The sequence below is a fragment of the Heterocephalus glaber genome, unplaced genomic scaffold, assembly GCF_053883595.1.
Source record: "Heterocephalus glaber isolate CG9 unplaced genomic scaffold, H.glaber_assembly_v1.0 deba00001600, whole genome shotgun sequence".
Lineage (NCBI taxonomy): Eukaryota > Metazoa > Chordata > Mammalia > Rodentia > Bathyergidae > Heterocephalus > Heterocephalus glaber.
The window spans coordinates 34,636,757-34,662,714 of record NW_028258372.1 but is presented as its reverse complement, the minus strand read 5'-3'; the positions used below and the strand labels follow the sequence as shown (position 1 = coordinate 34,662,714).

The following is a 25,958-nucleotide window of genomic DNA, read 5'->3' as shown; positions in this document are numbered from 1 at the left end:
GTACCCAGGAAGTTTTGTCAGAGACAGGGCCATGAGGTTCAAGTAGAACCAAATGTTGAGCTCCTGTATCTACTAGGAACTCGATAGGTCTCCCCTCCACTTTTAGGGTTACCCTGGGCTCGGGGAGGGCTGCTGAACCCCGTCCCCTCTAGCGACTCAGTTCGTCCATAGCCAAGATGGGGGCCTTGGGACGGCTTTCTGGCTTTTTAGGGCATTTTCTGGCCCAATGGCCTTTCTCTTTACAATAAGCACACTGATTTTTTTTTAATTGGGGGTGATTTCTGTGTTCCCCCTTACCTTGTCCTTCTGTCACAATCTTTTTCAGACGACGTTTACGTTCTTTTGGCTCTCCCGCAGTGGTGGCAAGAAGGATCTAAGCTAGGTTCTTAGTTTGCTGATCGCTAGCCTTTGTCTTTCTTCCGCAGTCTCCCTATTGTTATATACTCTTTCTGCCACTGCCACTAAGTCCTGAATATTCTTTTTTCCTAACCTGTCTACTTTCTGTAACTTTCTCCTAATATCTGGCACTGCCTGGTTGACAAAATGGATAATAACAGCCACCTTAGTCTCGGCGGCCTCTGGATCCATGGGAGTATATCTACGGAAGGCCTCTAGGATTTTTTTTTAAAAAGCCGCCAGACTTTTATCTTTACCCTGTTGAACATCTCTTATTTTGGCCAAATTAGTGGGCTTATGAGCTGCTGCTTTTAGACCTCTCAACAGAATCTGGTGATAGACCTGGAGTCTCTCCTTACCTTCTGCCATGTTGAAGTCCCAGTTGGGCCGGGACAAAGGAAAAGAAGTGTTGATAGTGTCAACATTGAGGGTGGGTTGACCACTGTCACCAGGAACCAATTTTCCGGCCTCGTTCTGAATCCTTTCACGCTGTTCCATTGTGAACAGGATCTGGAAGAGCTGCTGACAGTCATCCCAGGTGGGCTGGTGGGTGAACAAAACAGTCTCCAACAGTTGGATTAGATCCCTGGGATTGTCAGAAAACTTGGCGTGTTGTGTGCGCCAATTATAAAGGTCACTAGTGGCAAAGGGCCAATACTGGAGAGGCTGATTGCCATGTTCATCAGGGGGTCGAGTCGCCCTCAACGGGAAGACAGTGGAATCTGCTGGCCCCGCCACCGGCGAGGCTGCGTGTGGTTGCGGGTGTTTTGGGCGGGGCCATCTCCTCTAGCAATGTCCGCCCGGCCATGTATTTTCTCCCCGGCCTCCGCCGGGGCTCCTCCCTCCAACCCTGCCCACGCTCTTCCCTCCACCCCCGTTGGGGTCAGAGGGAGTGGAGGAGCGGGGTGCGGGTGGTGGGGAGGGGGGGAAAAGGAGATCTTCTTCAGTTCCTCCTTGGAGAACTGGGTAAAGCGGCGCCGTGGGTTTTGTTTTGGTTTCTCCTCTCCGGCAGTCTCCTCTGGTGGTTTTTTTGCACACTGCTAGGACTGCCGCAGGCGGCTGCTTCTGTGGAGGCAAAAAGGGCTTGATCTAAGAGGGAGGGTTCTGCACCAGGTCTTCCCAGGTAACGATGTATGGTTCCTGGTCCAGGTGTCCCGTTTGGGGACGAAAAACAATTTTTTTAACTCTTTTGACTGTTTCTAGGTCAAATGTACCCTCTGGTGGCCAGTTTACCTTAAAAGTTGGTCATTCTAATCTGCAAAGGGTGATTAACTTTCCCTTTTTAACTTTTAAACTCAAATTATGCGCTCGCTTTTTAACTTTCCCGAAACGACCTGTTAACAAGGAAAGGGGGGTAGTCACAGTCTGTCCCATCGTCTCAGTCCAAGTCAACACAAGAAACAGACAAATGTTTACACAGCAGAAAAGCAGAAAGCAAGACAAAATCATCCCCCACCCGATCGGAGACAATACAGAAAATGGGACTATTATGGCCTCATGCCTTAATGCGGGAGCGACCTGCACCACACCATCCCCCTAGGAGTCCCACAGACTCGTACTCACAGGGCACTCCACCCCCTCCAGAAAGATCTCGGAACGTCTTCCAGGATCCCGGGTCGGTGGCCCTCGCAGCGCATCTGCCTAGACCATTTGCTGACCTTCCCAGAAAATGGGCCCCAGACTTTACAGACACAGAAACACTCACCAGCCAGCATCCACCCTCCGGTACAGGAATCCTGAGGGTCTTGGGGATCCCAGACGAGCCCCCAAATGTTGTGCCCAGATCGCGAAGTCCCCAAAGACCATCAAGGAGCTGATCCCGATGTAAACACACGAGGGTCGTTCATTCAAGCTCGAGCAGGGGCACTCAACTGTCACCGACGCAGTGGATCAGGATTGAGAGCCCTGAATTTCAAATCAGCAGGGTTTTTATTGTGGCTACTGAAAGGTTTGGGGAATGTTCCATTTAGCAGTAACATGATTGGTTGATATTTAGCAAGCATGGGGGGTTGAGGGGTGGCTACATGTAGAGTTTATGGGAAAAAGGAACAATCAGCACATTGACAGAATGTTCTATAGATAATGGGTCCGGGAGCATCTGTTTTTTGGACAGACAGAGGATTGAGTTAGGAGCTGTGTCTTTTTTTATCTGTTGTCCCACAGCAAGGACATTTTATCATTATTTTATGGGCACAAAGGAGACTAGGGGAATAGCTGATTTCAGTGAAGTAGAATTTATGTCAAGGCCACTTCACTGTCTTATTTTAAGATGGAGTCAAACTTTAAAATGGAGTTAGTTAGGTCTCACACTGCAACCTTAATTCCATCTGCAACGTTCATTTTCCTCTGTCACGTAAACCAACAGATTTATAGATTCTAGGGATTTGGATATGGACATCTTTGGGGGAACCACTGTTCTGCCTACAACACAGGTATACCATACCAGTAAGTGGCCTGATGGCAAAAAAGAGGAAGGCATTTGGCACAAAGGAACTTTGTTGAGAGACAACAGTGCCGTGGGCTCTATTGGAATGCTTTGTGCTGAATGCTGAAAAACTGGCAAATCAAGCTTAGAGGGTCTAAAGTATCATGTGTGCAGTGGGGAAAGGGGTTCAGTTTCCAAAGTGTTTGACCCCGGAATTAGAACCACACCAACAGCAAGGCTGATAAGGCTGACCTACTTAAGGGTTTGCTACAGTTTGAATGTCCCATCTAGAAAGCGTGTTGACAGTTAATTGCCATTGTAATATGAATTGAGAAGTGAGATATCTAAGGGATGATTAAGCTACTAGAGCTCTGCCTTCGTGAACAGTTTAATGTTATGGTGGGAATGGTTAAGTTACTACAAAAGTGGGTTGGTTAGCTAGAGACTGTGTTTGAGTTTGGTTTCCTCTTTCCCTTTTTTTCTGTCTCATGTGTCATGATATAGCACAGAGCCCCTTGCCATTGTTATCAACTTGCAAGCCTCCAAAACTTTAAGCCAAATAAATTTCTATGCTTTATAATTCATCCAGTCTGTGGCATTCTGTCCGAGCAATAGAAAGTGAACTAAATTAGGGTACAAAAAGAAGGATGTAACTGTGTCCTAAGGACATCCAAGGCCTGACAGGAACTGCACAAGTGCAGATCAAGAATTAGGCATTTTATTTCTCACTATGGGATGGATCATCAGCTCTGTTCCAGGGTCACAATAACAGGTTGTAGGAGGTTTCACAAGTTGATAAGCATGATGCGAGGGCAGGCCAATTTCTAAATACATATACCTCTCCTGGACCTCTTTGCCCTTAATTTTCTCACATGCCTTTTAAACTCCACCTTGAATTTGTTAGTTTTTTTTAAAGTTGTAGGGGACCCTGAGGACTAAAAGGGAAGTGTACACTTATTGGCCATTTGTACTTATTTGAAAAGTGTCCATTTATTTGCCCATTTATTGGTTGGGATATTTTTGGTGTTAAGCTTTTTTAGTTCTTTATGTATTCTAGAGACTGATTCTCTGTCAGAAGAGTAGCTGGCAAAGATTTGCTCCCATTCTGTAATGGGATTGCTCTTCATTCTGCTCTTCATTCTGTTGATTGCTTCCTTTACTCTTCATTCTGTTGATTAGTCTTCATTCTGTTGATTGCTTCCTTTACTGTGCATTTATTGATTTTTGTTATTATTTCCTGTGCTGTTGGAGTTCTATTCAGAAAGTTTTACTTGGGCCTATTACTTCAGGTATTCCCTTTATGTTTTCTTCTAGCAGTATCAAAGTTTCAGGTCTTATAACTAGGTCTTTGATCAATTTTAAGTCAGTATGGATATTCCTAAAAAAAAGAGAGAGAAACCATTTGATTCAGCTTCGATATATTCCCATAAGAACTAAAGACAGACTTTCGACCAGGAGACCAAGCCGCTGCGGACCCCAGAGCTTGCCCATCAGCCTCCAGCTTGGCCGTGTGTGCAGGCAGAGCAGGCGCGAGCTGAGGGCTCCCTGCTCAGTCCAGCTCGCTCCGCCCACTTTTGACCAGGAGACTGAACCAGTGAGGACCCCTGGGATTGCCCATCAGCCTCCAGCTTGGCCAGTGCTGGCGCCTGCAACAACAGCGCCCCACCCCCACCTCTTGGCCATACAGCTACTTGAATCCACACTACAGACACACAGGGGAGCATAAAGGCCATTGTCCTGAGCTGCAAAAGTGAACAACAGATAGAGGGCCTCTCTCAGCCTCCCTGATGAGAACTGAAGCCCACTGGAAAAGTGAAGAGAGTCTCTGCAATAAAAGCACAACATACCACCATACTTGGTAAGTTGGAGGGATCATCACCTCCCATCCGAACCTGGACTGTCTTCAGGGGAAAGCCAACTGGAACCTGCAGTAGAACCTTGCAGAGTTCAACCCTGCAGGAATACAGGGAGCTCAACTTGGGACTTGAAACCAGAAATCTGCCTGAATTTCATGAGCCTGTGACTGGCTTACTGAGGCTCATTGGACTTACAGCTGCACACTGCTGCCCACATTGTCTATTGTGACAGAAGAGACATACCCTGAAGGAGGCCCTTCATTTTTATCTTTTATTTGTTATTTTCAAAATTACCACTATTTTTTTTGCTCTTATTTTTAATTTTTTTCTTTGCTACCCTTTTTAAATTTTTATTTTTCTCTTTTTCTTTCTTTTCTCTTTTCTTTCTCTCTCTCTCTGCCTCACTCCCTTGCTGACCCACATTGTTCTTCATCTCCCTTTGTGTTCCTGTTCTGCCCCTAATTCATATTTCTGCTTTATCTTTCTTTTCTTCTCTTTCCTTCTCTTGCTTGTGCCCTCTGGCCTCACTGCTAACCTTCCCCTATCCTTCTACTTACCTATTCCTCCCTCCCCAACTCCTTCTAACTCCCCATCCTGAAGGGTAAAGTTGATATATTGAAGAGGTTATTCACTATAAACATATGTTGGGTTGGTCCTTGATTTTTATTTAATTCACACAGCTAAAGGTGATAGATTAATAACTATCACAAATTGTCATTTTCTAAGAGGTACTTGATGCTATTGTGTTGCTGATTGTATCACTCAGGCTAAGGTGTTGTGATTGGTCTAATCAGTTGTTCTTCCTGGTGTAATGAAAATGAGACAGCCTCAGAGCCATTAGAGAGTCAAAACCTAAAGATCAGCTATATCTGGAAGACACCTCTGAGAAGCAATCATTCCATAAGTGTTCTGAATATATCAACAAAGATATTTACAATAAGCAACTTCAAAGTATCAACCCAGGAATTAAACCAAGGACAGTACCCAAAACAGAAATGAGAAAACATTTAAGCAAGTCACAAATTCAGACTTCCACCCCAAAAAGGCAAATTCTGGGGGAAACAAGGTAGAAAAGTCTGATAATCAACCATCTGGACACCCTGAACTGATAGCACAGGAAGTAACAAAACACATGAATGAGGCTCTAGAAAAATTCAAAACAGCAATAATTTCCCAGATAACTACAGAGATGGTGAGCAGAATGAAAGACATGATTAGAGGCTCTAGAACAGAAGGAGATTAAAAAATAGACGAGCTCAGAAACATGCTGGAAGCCATGAATGGCCAGCATAAAAAGAAATCTTTAAATGATCTTTAATCCATTTTGATTTTAGTTTGGTGCATGGTGAGAGATATAGGTCTAGTTTTAATCTTTGGCAAGTTGAAACCCAATTTTTCCAGCACCAATTATTAAAGAGGCTATCTTTCCTCCAGTGAGGGTGTTTGGCTCCTGTATCGAAGATGAGATGGCTGAGTGTGTCTGGAATTGTTTCTGCATCTTCTAATCTGTTCCACTGGTCCTCAGGTCTGTTTCTTTGCCAGTACCATGCTGTTTTATCACAGTAGCTTTGTAGTATAGTTGCACATTGGGGATTGTGATATCCCCTGCCATGTCTCTGTTATCTAGAATTGCTTTTGCTAGTCTGGGTCTCTTCTTGCTCCAAATGAATTTTTGGATTGTTTTCTGAAGGTCTGTGAAGTATGCTGCTGGGATCTTAATTGGAATTGCATTGAATCTATATAGTAGTTTTGGAAGTATGGCCATTTTCACTATATTGATCCTTCCTACCCAGGAGCAGGGGATGTCTGTCCATTTTCTGATATCATCTTCAATCTCTCTTTTCAGAGTGCTATAGTTTTCAGAGAAGAGGTCTTTGATTTCTTTTGTTAGGTTGATTCCTAGATATTTCAGTTTTTTGGATGCTATTTTGAGAGGAATGATTTGCCCTATTTCTCTCAGTGAGTCTGTCATTTGTGTAGAGGAAAGCTATTGATTTGTGTGTGTTGACTTTGTAACCAGCTACTTTACTAAATTTGTTTATTAAGTCTAGAAGACTTTTGGAGGAGTTCTTGAGGTCTTCTATATACAGTAGCATGTCATCAGCAAATAATGACAAATTGAAATGGATTACAAATCTAAATATTAAAATAGAAATGCTGAACTGGCTGGAACAGAGGTTAGGTAGAACTCTTGAAGACATTGGTGTAGGAAAAGATTTTATGAACAAAACCTCAGTTGCCCGTGAACTACCACAAACAATCCACAAGTGGGATCTCTTCTTATTAAAAAGCTTCTGCACAGCAAGAGAAACCACCAGGAGTGTGAAGAGACAACCCACAATGTGGGAAAAAATCTTCACCTGCTCTTCCTCAGACAAAGGTCTACTATCTCGAATCTATAAAGAACTTAAAAAGATCAGACCTCCCAAATTTAAAGACCCAATCCAAAAATGGGCATCTGAAATGAACAGACATTTCTCAGACAAAGAAGTAGAAATAGCAAATAAATACATGAAAAAATATTCAACATCACTGGTCATTCGAGAGATGCAAATGAAAACAAGGCTAAGATTCCACCTCACTCCAGAAAGAATGGCTGCCATCATGAAATCAACCAATAACAAATGCTGGAGGGGCTATGGGGAAAGAGGAACCCTGCTCCACTGCTGGTAGGAGTGTAGACTGGTGCAACCACTGTGGAAATCAGTTTGGAGATACCTCAAAGAACTAGGACTGGAAGTCCCATTTGACCCCACTATTCCACTGCTGGGGATCTTCCCCAAAGAATTAAAAGAATCATACCACAGTGATATATGTGCACCCATGTACATAGCAGCACAACTTGTAATAGCTAAAACTTGGAAACAGCCCAAATGCCCATCAACTGGAGAATGGATAAAGAAAATGTGCTTTTTTATAAAATGGAGTACTACTCAGCCATAAAAATGAGAAATTAGAGACATTTATAGCTAAATGGATGCACATTGAGGCAATACTTTTAAGTGAAATAAATAGGACATACATGTATAAATACCGAATAGTTTCTCTAGTGTGAGAAACTGAAAGTGTAAATAAAGACTAAAACATATAATAGATAATGTGAAATAGGAAGAAAAGGGGCAAAGGGGAAGGGGAAGTAGGAGGGGTAGGGGAAAGGAAAGAAGGGAATGGAATTAATATGAGAAAATGGAAAAATGGAAACAAAACCTTTGTAAATAGGGAGGGATGGAGGGGTTGAAGGGAGGGCTGGGCAAGGCTGAAAAATAAGAACCATGAGAGATTATGTAAAGGTGCAAATTTCCAACAATGAATGTCATTATATTGTATACCTAAAAGGTACCAAAGATTAGAATGAATCATTGATAATGCAAAATAGGAAGAAAATGTCCAAAGGGGTAGGGGTAGTGGGAGGGGCAGAGGAAAGGAAAGAAGGGAAAGGAAAAATGATGGGAAATGGAAAAAATGGAAACAAAGTCTTTGTAAATAGGGAAGGGTGGAGGGGCTGAAGGGAAGGCTAGGAATGGGGAAAAAATAAGAACCAAGCTACATCATGTACAGGTACAGGCACCCAATGATAAATGTAAATGTATTGTACACATAAAATGTACCAATAAAAGAATTTAAGCAAAAAAAAAAAAAAGAAAAAGAAAAAAAAGAATAAATGGAATCCATGAAACAAATTCAAACAGATATTCAGGAGATTAAAAACTCCAATGAAAGCATGCACAGCAGATTAGGGGAATCTGATGATAGAATATCAGATATAGAAGACAGGATTGTGGTTAAGGACCATGAAAACAGAGATCTCTTCAAAATAGAAAGAGACCATGAGAAATCAAACTAGCAGCTGCTAGATGGTGCAAAGAAGAATAACATAAGACTGACAGGAGTCCATGAAAAAACAGGAGAAAGTACAATTGACATAAAAAAAAAAACTGTTCAGAGAAGTAATGGTAGAAAACTTCCCAGACAGAGGTGGACAATTGGACATACAGATAAGTGAGGCATATAGAACTCCAACTAGCCATGATTAAAAAAAGTCTACACATAGGCATATAATAGTCAGGATCCTGTAAACCCAAAAGAAGAACAAAATCCTACAGGCAGTTAGAGAAAAGAAACAAATCAACTACAAAGGAAAGCCCATCAGAATCACAGCAGACTTCTAAACCCAAACCCTCAAGTCAAGGAGAGTCTGGAGTGAAGTATTTCAAGCCCTAAAAGAAAGTAACTTCCAACCTAGACTGTTGTATCTTGCAAAATTATCTTTCAAAATCGATGGAGAAATTAGATACTTCCATGACAAAGAACACCTGAGAAATTTCATGAACACCAAACCAGCACTCCAAACAATTCTAAGCAATATCCTAGAAAAAGACAATGAAGGTCACAACTCCATGAGGCCCAACAGAGGGAATCCACCAGGCAAGGCAAGAAAATAAAGGGAAAGGGGGAAAAATAAGAAATAAAAGAGCCAACAACAGTAAACATCATAACAAGGATGAGTCAATATTTATCAATTATAACTCAATGTTAATGGCCTCAATTCACCAATTAAAAGAAATAGACTGAAGGAATGGATAAAGAAGCAAAATCCAGCAATATGCTGTATACAAGAAACACACCTAACTCAAAAAGAAATTCATGGACTGAAAGTAAAAGGATGGAAAACAGTTCTCCATGCCACAGGAACCTGAAAAAAAAGCAGGGGTAGCAATCTTATTTGCAGACAAAGTGGATTTCAAATCAAAACTAATTAAGAGAGAAAAAGATGGTCATTATATCCTTGTGAAGGGAACAATCCAAGAGGAAGAGATGACAATCCTAAATATATATGCACCAAATACAAATGCCCCCAACAATACAAAACAAATATTAATGGACATGAAAAACCAAATAAGCACTAATACAATTACAGTGGGGGACCTCAATACCCCACTGTCACAAATAGATCATCTAGACAAAAAGTCAACAACAAAATATTAGAGCTGAACCAAGCTTTTGAACAAATGGACTTAATAGATGTCTAGAGAGTGTTCCATCTCACAAAATCAGAATATACATTCTTTTCAGCTGCACATGGGTCATTCTCCAAAATAGACCACATGCTAGCTCATAGGACATGTCTACGTCAATGTAAAAGAATTGAAGTTACCCCCTGTATGTTATCAGACCATAGTGCAATAAAATTGGAGGTCAATAACATGAGAAACCTCAAAACTCCCACAAAAACATGGAAATTGAATAACACTCTCCTGAACAACCAATGGGCCACAGAGAAAATTAAAGAAGAAATTAGACAGTTTCAACAAGTGAATGATAATGCCAGTACAACATACAGGAATCTATGGGACACAATGAAAGCAGTTCTACATGGGAAATTCATAGCAGTGAATGCTCATATTAGGAAAACAAAGAGAATCCAGATAAATAACCTAATGCTGAACCTCAAGCTCCTAGAAAAAGAAGAGTATAACAAACCCAAAGCTCATACAAGAAAGGAAATTATAAAGATCAGAGCAGAAATCAATGCAATGGAGACTAAGAGAATGATACAAAAAAATCAATGAATCAAAGAGTTGATTTTTCAAAAGAATAAATAAAATCGATAAATCTTTAGCCAACCTTACCAAAAAAAGGAAAGAAAAGGCTCAAATCCATGCAATTAAGAATGAAAAAGGTGAAGTTACAACCAGCAGAAATCCAGAGGATCATCAATACCTACTTCCAGAACCTATACGCCAATAAGATGGAAAACACAGAAGAAATGGACAGATTCCTAGATACATATGAATTGCCAAAATTAAATGAAGAAGATATAGAAGTTCTAAACACTCCAATTACAATGAGTGAAATTGAAAATGTAATAAAAAATTTACCAACAAAGAAAAGCCCAGGTCCTGATGGCTTCACTGCTGAATTCTACGAGACATTTAAAGAAGAACTATTGCCATTACTCTTTAAACTCATCAAGGAAACTGAAAGGAAAGCAATACTTCCAAATTTAATCCTGGAATCAAGTGTTACTTTGATTCCAAAACCAGGGAAAGACCCAACCCAAAAAGAGAACTACAGGCCAATCTCCCTAATGAACATAGACGCAAAAATCCTCAACAAGATACTGGCAAACAGAATGCAGAGTGTCATCAAGAAGATCACATGCCCTGACCAAGTTGGATTTATCACAGGGATTCAAGGATGGTTCAACATTCGTAAATCAAATGGAACACACTATATTAACAGAGCCAGGGACAAAAACCATATGATCATCTCAATAGATGCAGAAAAGGCATTTGACAAAATCTAACATCCATTCATGATAAAAACGCTACAGAAAATTGGGATAGAAGGTCTTTATCTCAACCTGATTAAGGGTATTTATGAAACACCAACAGCCAACATCATACTAAATGGTCAAAAACTGAAAACTTTCACACTAAAATCAGGAACAAGACAGGGATGCCCACTATCACCACTCCTGTTCAATATAGTTCTGGAAACATTAGCCACAGCAATTAGAAAAGAGAAAGAAATAAAAAGAATAAAGATAGGAAAGGAAGAAGTTAAATTGTCATTATTTGCTGATGATATGATACTTTACATAGAAGACCCAAAAAACTCAGCCAAAAGACTTCTAGACCTAATTGACATATTCAGTAGAGTAGCTGGATATAAGGTCAACACTCAAAATACAATAGCCTTCTTATACACAAATAACAAACTCACTGAGGGAGAAATTAGGGAAACAATTCCTTTTATAATAGCATCCAAAAAGATGAAATATCTAGGAATCAACCTAGTAAAAGAAGAAAAAGACCTCTACACTGAAAACTACAGCACTCTGAAAAAGGAGATTGAGAAGAATATAATAAAATGGAAAGAAAACCCTTGTTCCTGGGTAAGAAGAACAAATATAGTGAAAATGGCCATACTTCCAAAACTAGTATATAGATTTAATGCAATGCTGATTGAAATTCCAACAATATACTTCACAGATCTAGAGAAAACAATCCAAAAATTCATTTGGAAGCAGAAGAAACCTAGAATAGCAAAAGCAATTCTAGGCAACAGAGACATGGCAGGGGTTATCACAATCCCCAACTTGAAACTATACTACAAAGCTACTGTGATAAAAACAGCATGGTACTGGCAAAGAAACAGACCCAAGGATCAGTGGAATATATTAGAAGATGCAGAAACAACTTCAGACATACTCAGCCGCCTCATCTTTGACAAAGGAGCCAACCACCCTCATTGGACGAAAGATAGCCTATTTAATAAATGGTGTTGGAAAAACTGGATTTCAACCTGCCAAAGATTAAAACTAGACTCATACCTATTGCCATGCACTAAACTAAGATCAAAGTGGATCAAAGATCTAAATATTAAGACAGAAATACTAAATGTTCTGGAAGATGAGTTAGGTAGAACTCTTGAAGATATTGGCATAGGAAAAGACTTTATGAACAAAACCTCAGTAGCATGGGAACTAACAGAAAGAATCACCAACTGGGATCTCATATTATTAAAAAGCTTCTGCACTGCAAGAGAAACCACCAACAGAGCTAACAGGCAACCTACAATGTGGGAAAAAAATTTTAGCAGCTGTTCCTCAGACAAAGGTCTACTATCTAGAATATATAAAGAACTCAAAAAAATCAGACCCTCCAAATACAAAGACCCAATTCAAAAATGGGCATCTGAAATGAACAGATATTTCTCAGACAAAGAAATAAAAGCAGCAAATAAACACATGAAAAAATGTTCAACATTACTGGTCATTCGAGAGATGCAGATGAAAACAACACTGAGATTCCACTTCACCCCAGAAAGAATGACTGCTAGCAAGAAATCAACCAATAACAAATGTTGGCAGGGGTGTGGGGAGAAAGGAACCCTTCTCCATTGTTGGTGGGGTTGCAGACTAGTACAACCACTGTGGAAATCAGTATGGAAATACTTCAAAAACTAGGTCTACAGGTCCCATTTTACCCAGCTATTCCTCTGCTGAGTATCTTCCCCCCAAAATTATAAGAATCATAGTGCAGTGATATATATGCACCCATGTTTATAGCAGCACAGTTTGTAATAGCTAAAGCTTCGAAACAGCCCAAGTGTCCATCAACTGGAAACTGGATAAAGAAGATGTGGTTTTTTAATAAAATGGAGGACTACTCAGCCATAAAGAACGAGAAACTAGAGACATTTATAGCTAAATGGATGCATATTGAGGTCATACTCTTAAGTGAAATAAGTAGGACACAAATGTGTAAATACTGAATCTTTTCTATAGTGTAAGAAACTGAAAGTATAAGTAACTATTAAAATGATTAAAATGAATAATTGATAATTTGAAATAAGAAAAGGACCAAAGGTATAGGGGTGGTGGGAGGGGAAGGGGAAAGGAAAAATTATGAGAAAAAAAATAGAAATGAAATATATGTAAATAGGGAAGGGTGGAGGGGGTGAAGGGCATACAGGTAATGGGGGAAATAAATAAGATCCAAGATACATCATGTACACGTACAAGCACCCAATGATGAATATAAATGTATTGTATACCTAAAATGTACCAATGAAAGAATTTTTTAAAAAAGAGTTAAAGACAACATATTATAGAGATACCTACATGCTTGTTGTGTTTATTGTGACACAATTCACAATAGTTAAGCCTAGGTGTCCATCACCAGATGAATGGATAAAGAAAATGGGGTATGTGAACACAAGGGAATATTATTCAGCCATAAAGAATGAAATTATGTTATTTGCAGTAAAATGAATGGAACTTGAGATCATCATGTTAAGCAAAACAAGCCAGATTCAAAAAGAACACATGTTTTCTCTTGCATGAGGAATCTAGGGAGGGTAGGGAGAGAGGAAGTGGAAGATAGAGAGGAGGGAGGGAGAGAAAGAGGGAGAGAGGAAGATGAAACTTTAAAGTATAAGGTGTGAGAAACTGACAGTGTAAATAAGGACTAAAACGTATAATAGATAATGTGGAATAGGAAGAAAAGGGGCAAAGGGGAAGGAAGTGGGAGGGGTAGGGGAAAGGAAAGAAGGGAATGGAATTAATAGGAGAAAATGGAAAACTAGGAACAAAATCTTTGGAAATAGGGAGGAGTGGAGGGGTTGAAGGGAGGGCTGGGCAAGGGTGAAAATAAGAACCAAGAGAGATTATGTAAAGGTGCAAATTTCCAATGATGAATGTCATTATATTGTATACCTAAAATGTACCAATGATTAGAATGAATAATCGATAATGCAAAATAGGAAGAAAAGGTCCAAAGGGGTAGGGGTGGTGGGAGGGGCAGAGGAAAGGAAAGAAGGGAAAGGAAAAATGATGAGAAATGGAAAAAATGGAAATAAAGTCTTTGTAAATAGGGAAGGGTGGAGGGGGTGAAGGGAGGGCTAGGAATGGGGAAAAAATAAGAACCAAGATGCATTATGTAAAGGTACAAGTTCCCAATGAGAAATGTAAATGTGTTGTATACCTACAATGTACCAATAAAAGAATTTAAGAAAATAAATAAATAAATAAATTTTATATTTAAAAAAAAAGTATAAGGAATACTATTTGAGATAAAAAGAAGTGGATGAGGGGAGAGATCATGAGGGATGGAAATAATCAAAGTATATTAAATGCATGTACCAAGATCCCCAAATGAGACCCATTATTGTGTATAATTAATATGTACTAATACTCTTTTAAATGGTTGTTTAGTTTTCTGAAACTGAAAATAGAAGCACTGCCTAAAGGAAAGGAAGTCCAAAGCCTATTCTGTGTTGAAGTGGGTGACATCCAAGACTCACTGGGAGCAGATTGCTGCTGGCATCTTTTGTGCTGTAGGAGAGACCTTCTCAGGCTCAGAATTCCAAGCCAACAGGGTGACTGGCTAACCAAAACAGAGCTCACAGAAGCCAGCACCAAATCACAGCCCACAGTGATAGCAGTCCTAGATGGATAAAGTCAAAACAGCTACAATTTAAAAACAATTCCACTATCTTCCCATCTCTAATATCTCTATCTTTGAAAAGGAAAGACAAGGAGAAAAGAAGGAATCAAGAGTTTGATGAAAGACAAAAGGTAAAAAGAATGCAATAGGAAATGATCATTTATTACTTTATTTTTTAACTTACCTTTACTCCTTTTAATATTTTACAGAGAGGAAAGAAACATACCAAACACTGTTTACATGATAAATATAATTTCAACACATAATTTCAACAATATAGACCAGGTGGTAAATTTTCATCACTGTGAGACAGCTGCTTACGTTAAAGTGCATACTCTCATGTTCATCTGATTATAACACAAATAACAACACTTGTATGATATCACATAGTTCACAGAGGTCTATATTCCATTCTTTATTTTTTTCGGTACTGGGGGTTGAACTCAGGACCTTGCACTTGCGAGGTAAGTGCAGTGCCACAGAGCTAAATTCCTGGCCCTATTCCATTCTTTCCTAAAAGGTTTATTACCTGGTAATTTTATCTGGCAATCTTTTTCTCATAGTCCCTAACTCTAACTACAGAAAGACTTTCATATTACATATTTATATTTTATGAACTACCATAAAAATATGCTATTTGACATATTCTATTTTGAGACAATTGAATAAAATTGTATTTAATGGGCCGGAGATTTAGCTCAGTGGTTTCGCCGCCTGCTGTGCAAGTGCAAGGACCCGAGTTCAATTACTGGTACCAAAAAAAAAATGTATTTAATATAAAACATTATTTTGGACCTTCAAGGTTTTTTTGTCTTCATTAATTGTATGTATACAATTTTAGCTTTTTATCTTCATTATGCAAAATTAAAATCATATCCTTCCTTCTAACAGATTCTAATTAAAAGCAAAAAAGATTATCATTGCTATTTTTCTTAATCATTCCATGTGATTTTATGCTTCACACGGCATCTAATCTGTTTACACACTGGAATCAGGATGTGAAATATCTTAGTGATTTTCACATAAGTGCCCAATCTCCTGTACAATGTGTTATAAGAGAGTGGAAGGCAGTAAAATATGGTTAAAAGAGTCTACATTTTGGAAATCAACAGAAATGGTTTGAATTTACCTTTACTATTTATTAGCAAGTTACAGCATTTTAATTTTCTGCATCAGTACAATACATAAAATGATTAAGTGTAAGTATTCTTGTGAAGCCTACATATGATAATTTTTTTTGTATAGGAAAATTAGACATTCTGTGAATGTTAGATCTCTCATTTACCTGCCTCACCCACATATACTTGAATCTTCATTGCACAGGGTTGTCACAGATAGAAATATTTCCATCAAAAATTTATAAAAGGATACAGTGAAGCATAATAAAAGTCTCTTGGAATTGCATGGGCAGAAACAAAGATCAAAGATCAATGTGATTTTGTTTTGTTTTGTTTTTGCAGTACCGGGGATTGAACTCAGGACCTTGCACTTGCAATGGCAGGTGCGGCACCACTGAGCCAATCCAGCCTAGTTCTGATTCAAAACCCACCAAGAATACCTGCAATGATTGGTCTTCTAAGGTAACTTCAGATCAGATTTGCCACTGTACTCAGCACCAGGCTTGTTCCTGTGGTTGTCAATGAGAAAGTACACAGTACTGATTAAGGAGTGCCTGCTGTTAGGTTAATTTTATTACATCTGGCTTAGTCTATTGTTGTAGTCAGGCTTTGCAAGGGAATAGATTTAATATAGGACACATAATTTATTGGATTATTTTATAATATTCATTGCAAAAGTCGAATGCAGAAGAGTGCAAGAGCTCTGTCCACACGCTAGAGACCCAAAGAATCCAGCCAAGGACTTGGATCCCACAGCAATTTCCTGCAGGAGTCCAGCCGAAGGGCTAGAGCCCATGGCAATGTATCATGCTTGTCCGTATCAACAATCTGCACCAGGAAGGCCCAAAGGCCAGTGGTGGAAGCTAGGAAGTCTGTGCCGGCGGGGTGAAGGATCTGTGCCAAGGGCTCTCCAATGGAGCCAGGAAGCGACACTCAAGATGAAGACCAGAGCTTCCCTGAAGAGAACAGCAGCCATCCCCAGGGACAGCAAGGACACAAGCTCCTCCAAGATGAGAACAGCGATGTTTCTATCAGGAAAACCAGCCACAACAAAGCTTCTCCTGGAAATCTACAGCATGCAATCCTCCCCTCCCATTCTCCTTTTATGCCATTGGCAACCATCCTCAGGTGGGTCTTTTATGCTCAGAACTACCCTGATTTAGTTCAGCTGGGCATTCCCACTTACACTGACCATTGTCTACCACAGTAAACTCATGGTCCTATGAGAAATGGCAGAGTCAAAACTAGAACCCAGGCCTTCAAACTCAAAGTTCTGTGTTGTTTCTTCTATGACTGCTTTTTAGTTTAAGTGGGGGAGGACGGAAGTTACTTATACTGGTTGCAGGTCTCCGCATTGAGCTACATCCCCAGCTCTGTTTTTAATTTTAATTTTTAAACAGCATCTCATCAAGTCATTAAGTTGCCCGGGCTTGGTGCTTAGCTTTCCTTTCCTGTTTGACAGGCCATACTTGTCACCCCTCTTGCCTTCCACTTTTGTCAGGAGCTTCCTATTACATCACACAATGTATTATACGCACTTAGCAGGAAAGAGAAATATATTGTTTAGAATAGACATTAACATTTATATATCAACTGTTCGCTTACTAAATAAAAAAATAACAGCAGAAATAAATTCCTATGTGAACTATAATGAAAACACAAATAAAACTCTATCACAAAAATAATATATTTACTTCAATTATCATACCTAAGGAAATTTTCCACACGTGAAAACAGCATGTTTCATATCACTTACACTGATAGCACATGTATTTTAATTTTTTGGTACTGAGGATTGAACTCAGGACCTTGCACTTCTGAGGCAGGTGGTGGCACCACTGAGCTAAATCCCCCGCAAGCACATGTGTTTTGATTCCCTGTCTGTTTTGGAAGGACATTCTTGACATCTTACTGATCTTCCTGTTTTCTTAGGAGGTTCTAGTGGTCTGCTCCAGAATTCTTTTGAGGAGTTCTTTGGGCAGATCCATACTGTTCTTCCTCTGTTGTAACTGATCATTTATCAATTCCAGTCCCAATCCTCTAATAAAATTTCTCTGTTATTTTGTTGTTATTTTCTCTGTAAACTATGAAACTATTTATGCCTGATAGGATTGCATAAAACACAATATTGGCCAAAGCTTTGTGTTTCAAGTAACATCATAATTGCTGCATAACTCATCAACAACGTCTACTCTGCCTTTTGTTTTGTTGTAAAATGTGACGATTTCTGGCTTCATTTGTGTTGAGGAATCATTATCAATCTGTGTTTGTTACTTTGGTTTTTTTTTTTGTTTGTGACAGGGTCTCCCTATGTAGTCCAGGCTAGCCTTGAAGTCATTTTGTAGCATAGGCTGACCTTGAACTCACAGGATCCTCCTGTCCCAGCCTCCTTAGTGTGAGTGCTGGGATTCCAGGCATGCACCACCACATCTGGCCTCACTATCAATCTTATTATAATGATGCAACTTTGACAGTATTATTACTACTTTGCTTTTTGTTTTTGTTTTTTTTTTGGTACCGGGGATGGAACTTGGTACCTTGAGCTTGCGAAGCAGGCACTGGAACCACTCAGCTAAATCCCTGGCCCACTACTTTGTTTTTCTTCACCATATAGGAGGCCAATGTTATATCTTTCTGAAATCCAGAGATTGTACTGTCCATTTCTCTATTGTGAACTTGCAACATTTTTTCAGGAATCTCAGCTTTATTCTTGCAAATAGTTCCTGTGCTGGTCAACTGGTGTTCTTTTAGCAAAGGTAACAGTGATGAGTAACTAATGGACCAATTGTTGAATGTGACATTGGGTTATTTTTGGAATACCTGCAACAAGTCTGTTCACAAAGTCATACAGTTTATTACTACATGAATGAAGACCTGGTGGCTGAGTTCCAGGATAAATTTCTAAATTTAAGGTGTAAAATGTCTTCACATCCACCAAGGCATATATTTTTATAGGATATTTGGAAGGTTTATTTAGCATATATTGCTGAAAGCTTCAACAACCATGAAATGATGCAAGGTATTCATCAACTGTCATGTATTTGGATGGTGTATAAATTGCTTGACAGTTTGATACAAAGCTTTCAAGAAATAAGTGGATAGCAGCCAAATTGTCAATTTTTTTTTATTGGTGGGTCTTTTTGTCAGCAAAACATAGGCAATTTTGAAGGAAACTAAATCTCTTGAATGTCATTATTATTCTAAAAATCTCAATACCATGTCTGGCATTTCCCCATAAATCCTTTAGACTCTGACAATTAGAATGCTAAAGTTCTTCTCTGAAGGCTTTTTGTTCAGATAGTGAGATGTCACGATAAATATATTTCTGAGTATTACTATTGATGCACATAGAATGTTTTACTTGTATTTCATTATTAGTTTATTTCAAAACATCTTGGAGCATATTTTCCATTACAAACAATTTCCAGCACCAAATGCCAATGCTGGCATTCTATCCAATAGGTTTCACTACTGGCAAGAACCTAATAACATTTTCTGACCTAGTTCTAATGTTGGAGCATTTGGGTATATATGACCATTTTGTACCATTTTGACTAGTCAGATATTTATTTACTTTACTGTTTGTTTCCTCATCTGAATCAAGGTCTTTATTTTGTACTTCTCTGACTGTCATATCTTGCTAACTTCTTCAGCTTACATGATCCAAGTCACCATTAGTAGCCAAGTCACCCAATGACTCACTTTCAACCTCCTCCCAAAGTTGTAAAAGCAGATTTTCATAGGATAACTGAATTGGGCTAATTCCACAAGAAAAATCAAAAGAAACATTTAATAAAAAATTATCAATACACAAAAAAGGAACACAGCTCATAACATGGGTAAAACTCACCTGTTCACACTTTGACACACATGCACACACCTTGCTGTTCATTGTACCAAGTGGATGAATGCAGAGGTTGCTTCCTGTATTCCCTAGCACAGTTACTGAGATGCACAGCCAGCTACCATTATGCTAAGGCACATATTTTCATTCAAAAACTATGGCATGAGCATTTGTAAACCAGTATGAGGAACTGAGTTAAATTGTACCTTTCAAAAAACTGGAGATTCAGAACACAATCAAAGTTACTTAAGGATATAATAATACCTTTTCACTTCTAAGAAACTTACTCCAAAAATGCTAAGGGTCTTAAAGATACAATAAACTTTTAAACTGAGCCTGTGTTTTTCCTTCCATAGACCTCCATCCTCCAAGAGGCAGCACTATTCAGCGGGCAGCTTGTCTCTAAATTTCAAATGCACACAAATGGCTTACATTCTAACGTAGTCCATGAAATGGGTAACCTGACAGTAGGAACACACATTCTACTTCACTCATCTTAAGCCCCCCAAAGATCACTTAAAACCCCCCAATCCAGACCATCATGTGTCTCTGTGAGTGCCTGTGCTCCACTGTAATGTGAACTTCTTCTGGCTAATAAACCTTCCTGTGCTTCTCACTGAGACATCCTGAGGTTCCTTTCTGTGACCTAACACAAAGACCCTACAACTACTCTGTGAGTGCGGTATGTTGACTTTCCCATCTTCTCTCTGGGGGATCTCCTCAGACCCCATCAGATCCTAATAGCAGAATTTCTTTTTTTTAAATTCTTTTATTGGTACATTGTAGGTATACAACACAATTACATTTCTCATTGGGAATTGTACCTTTACATAATACATCTTGGTTCTTATTTTTTCCCCATTCCTAGCCCTCCCTTCACCCCCTCCACCCTTCCCTATTTACAAAGGCTTTATTTCCATTTTTTCCATTTCTCATCATTTTTCCGTTCCCTTCTTTCCTTTCCCCTGCCCCTCCCACTACCCCTACCCCTTTGGACCTTTTCTTCCTATTTTACATTTTCGATTATTCATTCTAATCATTGGTACATTTTAGGTATACAATATAATGACATTCATCATTGGAAATTCGCAGCTTTCCATAGTCTCTCTTGGTTCTTATTTTTCACCCTTGCCCAGCCCTCCCTTCAACCCCTCCAGTCCTCCCTATTTACAAAGATTTTGTTCCTATTTTTCCATTTTCTCATATTAATCCCATTCCCTTCTATTCTTTCCCCTAGCCCTCCCACTTTCTTCCCCTTTGCCCCTTTTCTTCCTATTTCACATTACCTATTATACATTTAGTCCTTATTTACACTTTCAGTTTCTCACACCAGAGAAACTATTCGGTATTTCCACATGTGTGTCCTATTTATTTCACTTAAGAGTATCACCTCAATGTGCATCCACTTAGCTATAAATGTCTCTAATTTCTCATTTTTTATAGCTGAGTAGTACTCCATTTTATTAAAAAATCCCCACATTTTCTTTAACCAGTCTCCAGTTGATGGGCATTTGGGCTAATTCCAAGTTTTAGCTATCACAAACTGTGCTGCTATGAACATGGGTGCACATATATCACTGTGGTATGATTCTTTTAATTCTTTGGGGAAGATCCCCAGCAGTGGAATAGCGGGGTCAAATGGGACTTCCAGTCCTAGTTCTTTGAGGTACCTCCATACTGATTTCCATAGTGGTTGCACCAGTCTACACTTCCACCAGCAGTGGACCAGGGTTCCTCTTTCCCCACAGCCCCTCCAGCATTTGTTATTGGTTGATTTCATGATAGCAGCCATTCTTTCTGGAGTGAGGTGGAATCTTAGCCTTGTTTTCATTTGCATCTCTCGAATGACCAGTGATGTTGAACATTTTTTCATGTATTTATTTGCTATTTCTACTTCCTTGTCTGAGAAATGTCTGTTCATTTCAGATGCCCATTTTTGGATTGGGTCTTTAAATTTGGGAGGTCTGATCTTTTTAAGTTCTTTATAGATTCGAGATAGTAGACCTTTGTCTGAGGAAAAGCAGGTGAAGATTTTTTTCCCACATTGTGGGTTGTCTCTTCACACTCCTGGTGGTTTCTCTTGCTGTGCAGAAGTTTTTAATAAGAAGAGATCCCACTTGTTGATTGTGCTAGTTCACGGGCAACTGAGGTTTTGTTCATAAAATCTTTTTCTGCACCGATGTCTTCAAGAGTTCTACCTAACCTCTGCTCCAACTGGTTCAGCATTTCTATTTTAATATTTAGATCTTTAATCTATTTCAATTTTAATTTAGTGCATGGCGAGAGATATAGGTCTAGTTTTAATCTTTGGCAAGTTGAAACCCAATTTTTCCAGCACCAATTATTAAAGAGGCTATCTTTCCTCCAGTGAGGGTGTTTGGTGCCTTTAACAAAGATGAGATGGCTGAATGTGTCTGGCATTGTTTCTGCATCTTCTAATCTGTTCCACTGGTCCTCAGGTCTGTTTCTTTGCCAGTACCATGCTGTTTTATCACAGTAGCTTTGTAGTATAGTTGCACATTGGGGATTGTGATATCCCCTGCCATGTCTCTGTTACCTAGAATTGCTTTTGCTAGTCTGGGTCTCTTCTTGCTCCAAATGAATTTTTGGATTGTTTTCTGAAGGTCTGTGAAGTATGCTGCTGGGATCTCAATTGGAATTGCATTGAATCTATATAGCAGTTTGGGAAGTATGGTCATTTTCACTATATTGATCCTTCCTCCCCAGGAGCAGAGGATGTCTCTCCATTTTCTGATATCATCTTCAATCTCTCTTTTCAGAGTGCTATAGTTTTCAGAGAAGAGGTCTTTGATTTCTTTTGTTAGGTTGATTCTAGATATTTCAGTTTTATGGATGCTACTGTGAAAGGAATTATTTGCCCTATTTCTCTCTCAGTGAGTCTGTCATTCATGTAGAGGAAAGCTATTGATTTTTGTGTGTTGACCTTGTAACCAGCTACTTGACTGAATTTGGTTATTAAGTCTAGAAGACTTTTGGTGGAGTTCTTGGTGTCTTCTATATAGAGTATCATGTCATCTGCAAATAATGACAATTTGACTTCTTTATTTCCTATCTTTATTCCTTTTGTTTCTCTTGTCTAATTGCTGTGGCTACTGTTTCCAGAACTATATTGAACAAGAGTGGTGATAGTGGACATCCTTGTCTTGTTCCTGATTTTAGTGTGAAGGATTTCAGTTTTTGACCATTTAGTATGATATTGACTGTTGGTTTTTCATAGATGGCTTTTATCAGTTTGAGGTAGAGATCATCTATTACAATTTTTATAGGGTTTTTATCATAAATGCATGTTGGATTTTGTCAAATGCTTTTTCTGTGTCTATGGAGATAATCATATGGTTTTTGTCCTTGGCTCTATTGATACAGTATATTACACTGATTGATCTGTGTACATTGAACCATCCCTGCATCCCTGGGATGAATCCCACTTGATCAGGGTGTATGATCTTCTTGATGGTCTTCTGCATTCTGTTTGCCAGAATGTTATTAAGGATTTTTGCATCTATATTCATTAGTGAGATTGGCCTATAGTTCTCCTTTTCGGTTGGGTCTTTCTCTGCTTTGGGGATCAAGGTGATGCTTGCTTCCAAGAATGAATTTGGGAGTATTGCTTCCCTTTCAATTTCATTGAAGAGTTTAAACAGTAGTGGCAGTAGGTCATCTCTAAATGTCTTGTAGAATTCAGGAGTGAAGCCATCAGGGCCCGGGCTTTTCTTAGTTGATAAGTTTTTAATTAGGTTTTCAATTTCATTGGTTAATATTGGGTTGTTTAGAATTTTTAGGTATTCTTCATTCAACTGTGGTAATTCATATGTATCTAGGAATCTGTCCATTTCTTCTGTGTTTTCCATCTTATTGGCACATAGGTTCTGGAAATAGATATTGATGATCCTCTGGATTTCTGCTGGGTCTGTTGTAAATTTCACGCTTTTCATTCCTAATTGCATGGATTTGGGCCTTTTCTTTCCTTTTTCTGACAAGGTTGGCTAAGAGTTTGTCAATTTTGTTGATTCCTTCAAAGAACCAACTCTTGCCTTCATTGATTTATTTTTTTGTATCGTTCTCTTAGCCTTCATTGCATTGATTTCTCCTCTGATCTTTATAATTTCCTCCCTTGTATGAGCTTTGGGTTTGTCCTGCTCTTCTTTTTCTAGAAGCTTGAGGTTCAGCATCAAGTTGTTTAATTGGGCTCGTTCTGTTTTCCTAATATGCATATTCACTGCTATGAATTTCCCTCGTAAGACTGCCTTCATTGTGTCCTATAGATTCCGATATGTTGTATTGTCATTGTCATTTAATTGAAGGAACTGTCTGATTTCTTCTTTAATTTCCTCTATGACCCATTGGTTATTCAGAAGTGTGTTGTTCAATTTCCACATGTTTATGAAATTTTTTGAGTTTCTTTTGCTATGGATCTCCAATTTCATTGCATTATGGTCTGATAATATACAGGGGATAAGTTCAATTCCTTTGCAATTACTTAAACATGTTCTATGTGTGAGTATGTGGTCTATTTTGGAGAATGACCCATGTGCAGCTGAGAAGAATGTGTATTCTGATTTTATGGGGTGGAAGACTCTGTAAACATCTGTTAAGTTCATTTTTTCAGAGTTCGATTGAGTTCTAGTATTTCATTACTTATTTTTTGTCTAGTTGATCTATCTATTTGTGACAGTGGGGTGTTGAGGTCCCCCACTACAATTGTATTAGTGCATATATAACTTTTCATGTCTGCTAGTATTTGTTTTATATGGTTGGGCGCACTAGTGTTTGGTGCATAGATATTTATGATTGTCATCTCTTCCTCTTGGATTGTTCCCTTTAAAAGGATGTTGTGTCTTTCTTCATCTCTCTTAATCAATGTTGGTTTGAAATCCACTTGATCTGCAAAGAGGATAGCTACTCCTGCTTTTTTGGGGGTTCCTGTCTAATGGAGTATTGTTTTCCACCCTTTAACTTTCAGTCTATGAGTTTCTTTTTGAATTAAGTGTGTTTCTTGTATGCAGCATATTGCTGGATTTTGCTTCTTGACCCATTCTGCCAGTCTATTTCTTTTGACTGGTGAATTGAGACCATTAACGTTGATGGTTATAACTGAAACGTATTGACTTTTCATTGCCATGACTTTTTCTTTTTGTTGGGTCCTCCCCCTTTACATTTAATTTCTTGTTGTGCCAGATGGTTTCATTCTGCTTTGCTTCCTGGGGTTGTGATCCTCAATGTCTGTTCCTAGGATATTGTGTAAAATTCTTTGGAGTGCTGGTTTGGTATTCACGAAGTTCCTAAGGTGCTCTTTGTCATGAAAGTATCTTATTTCTCCATCAATTTTGAAAGATAGTTTTGCAGGGTACATCAATCTGGATTAGAAGCTGTTTTCTTTTAGGGCTTGGAATATGTCACTCCAAACTCTTCTTGCCTTGATGGTTTGTGTTGAGAAGTCTGGTGTGATTCTGATGGGCTTTCCTTTGTATGTGATTTGTTTCTTTTCTCTCACTGCTTGTAGAACTTTGTTCTTCTGTTGAGTTTCTGGAATCTTATCAATTATATGCCTATGTGTCGATATTTTTGTTTGTCAAGGCTATTTGGAGTCCTATATGCCTCACTTATCTGTATGTCAAGTTCTTTTCCCCTGCTTGGGAAGTTTTCTGCCATTACTTCTGCAAAGAGTTTTTTTATGTCATCTGCACTCTCTCCTGTTTCTTCATTAACTCCAATCAGTCTTATGTTATTCTTCTTTGCATCATCTAGCAGCTGCTGGATTGATTTCTTGTATTCCCTTATAATTTTGAAACAATTTTTCTTTTCCTTGTCATTAATTGCAATCTTATCTTCTATATGTGAAATTCTGTCCTCACATTGGCTCATTCTGCTGTGTAGACTTTCAATGGAGTTTTTCATCTCCTGGAAATCTATTTGCATCTGTTTTATGGATTCCATTTGTTTCTTATGTTGGGATTCCATCATGTTCCTGAGCTCCTCTCTAGATTTATTGATCATGTCTTGCACTAGGAGCACAATTTCTCCTGTTATCTGAGAAATTATTTCTGATTTCCTTTTTTCCAGATCTCCTTTTGTTGCCAGTTCAGTGGGTCCAGGTGGTTGAGTATCAGATTGTTCCATCTCATTTCCCTTTGGGGTTGCTGTAGGTGATCGGGAAGTCTGGTTTTGAGACTTATTTACATGTTTTCTCATTTCGACTGGGGGGAGGGGGGCGGGGAGGTGCTGTTGGCATCCGCGTGGCTCACCTCCTCTGAGCTGGGAGAGGTCGGCCAGGGGCCGGGAGTGGAGGTAGGGATGGTAGCCCGAAAGCCGCTTCCTCTGGGCCGAGAGCCGTGGGCCGTTTGGCTG

At 39.1% G+C, this 25,958-nt stretch overlaps 1 long non-coding RNA gene across 4 annotated transcripts in view; it reads right to left on the bottom strand.

Annotated features, from left to right (window-relative positions):
- Positions 1-1,954: 1,954 nt before the first annotated feature.
- Positions 1,955-25,958, bottom strand: part of LOC110344980 (uncharacterized) — a 168,525-nt gene continuing 144,521 nt past the window's right edge. The window contains exons 7-8 of one of the 4 annotated variants that reach the window (XR_015444206.1): positions 16,189-16,257; positions 1,955-4,199 (exon numbers count right to left, since the gene is read on the bottom strand). This is a non-coding gene — a long non-coding RNA (uncharacterized LOC110344980). The remainder of the gene's footprint in view (positions 4,200-16,188; positions 16,258-25,958) is intronic. The other 3 variants (XR_002387984.2, XR_002387983.2, XR_002387989.2) reach the window with 3 other exon arrangements.